This window comes from Myotis brandtii, unplaced genomic scaffold (genome assembly GCF_000412655.1).
Source record: "Myotis brandtii unplaced genomic scaffold, ASM41265v1 scaffold112, whole genome shotgun sequence".
Classification (NCBI taxonomy): Eukaryota; Metazoa; Chordata; class Mammalia; order Chiroptera; family Vespertilionidae; genus Myotis; species Myotis brandtii.
This window is the reverse complement of record NW_005353838.1, coordinates 6,352,047-6,353,602: the sequence shown is the minus strand read 5'-3', so window position 1 is coordinate 6,353,602 and position 1,556 is coordinate 6,352,047. Positions and strand designations below refer to the sequence as shown.

At 40.9% G+C, this 1,556-nt stretch overlaps 1 pseudogene; it reads left to right on the top strand.

Annotated features, from left to right (window-relative positions):
* The first annotated feature begins 202 nt into the window (after positions 1-202).
* Positions 203-589, top strand: LOC106727661 (annotated as a pseudogene).
* The last annotated feature ends 967 nt before the right edge of the window (positions 590-1,556 follow it).

The following is a 1,556-nucleotide window of genomic DNA, read 5'->3' as shown; positions in this document are numbered from 1 at the left end:
GTGACCAACACAAAAGTGTCATCCCATTTCATGCAAATCCCTGGATTTCATCTCCAAGAGGAAGACTGAAATGTTGGGGCCACCCCTAAATGACCCTCATTTCTAGGAAATTTAAAACACATCCAAGACTCTCTCCCTTGCCTCTGCCTACAGAGGTGGCAGCCATCTCCTACTCAGCTCCATAGCTGCCCTCAGACCCCTCATGAAACTCAACATTATCAAAAAGAGGAGCAAGAAGTTCACCCATCACCAGTCAGACCCACATGTCAAAATTAAGCAGAACTGGCAGAAACCCAGAGGCATTGACAACAAGGTACGCAGAAGATTCAAGGGCCAGATCTTGATGCCCAACATGGGATATGGGAGCAACAAGAAAACAAAACACATGCTGCCCAGTGGCTTTTGAAAGTTCCTGGTCCACAGTGTCAAGGAGCTTGAAGTGCTGCTGCTGTGCAACAGATCTCACTGTGCTGAGGTTGCTCACAACATCTCCTCAAAGAACCGCAAAGCCATTGTGGAAAGAGCAGCCCAGCTGGCCATCAGAGTCACCAATCCCAATGCCAGGCTGTGCAGTGAAGAAAATGAATAGACAGATTGTGTGCACATTGTATCTATATTAATAAAACCATAAAATTATGCCATCTGGCATTTCAAACAAAAACACAAAACAAAACAAGAAAAACAAAACACTTCCAGAAATCTATGCACAGAATTTTAGGTTGGGATTTGAGTTTTAGACGAATCTGCCATCTCCAAGATTCCTTGGTATTTACTGAACAAGGCTCCAACCATCTGGAGGGGAGACAGCCCAGGACACCCTCGCTTCTCTAGGATCATTGGGCGTAAGGATGAAATCTGACCACTGCCCAAGAAAAGTCATGGTCACACCAGAGTTTGGGCAGAATTAGGGCAACTTCCTCTACAACCACTCGTCTCCTTGCATTTGCTCTTCTGCTTCCTAGAGGCATTGAGGGAGTATTTATAAATCGGCGGGATAAAACAATTCATGATACAGAGTTCCTTAGCTTTACCACTAAGAGTTCTGTGAGAAGAAGAACCACAGAGGGATCCAAGAAAACATTACCTCAGGGTCAGTCTGTGAACACAAGGTACTTCAAAATCTTTTCGATGGGTTTTGAGTATATGGTTCAATAATACATTTACCTATTTATACCTTACCTCCAAAAATTACTTGAAGTGGCATTAAAAATACATAGGATAGATAGGATTAAGTAAATAGATGGAGCCAAACAATATAAAAGTAAAGATAGGAAAATAAAATAAACTTAAGGTATATAAAACTATTTTGTAATATTTATGCAGTTGATATTGATGGACAACGTATTTGTCTCTGACCTCTCAAATTAGCCAAAGCAAAGAAGGAAACACACCTCTAAAGATTCACAAAGTCCAACAGATTTTTTTTAAAGAAAGAAAAGAAAAGAAACAAGCAAAAGTAGTTGCACAGGAAAGAAGTTTTCCTGAAAAAATTCTCTCTTGCATGAATTTATGGAAGGGACATGGTGCTACAGAAAACCTCCAGGAACAAATTTTGG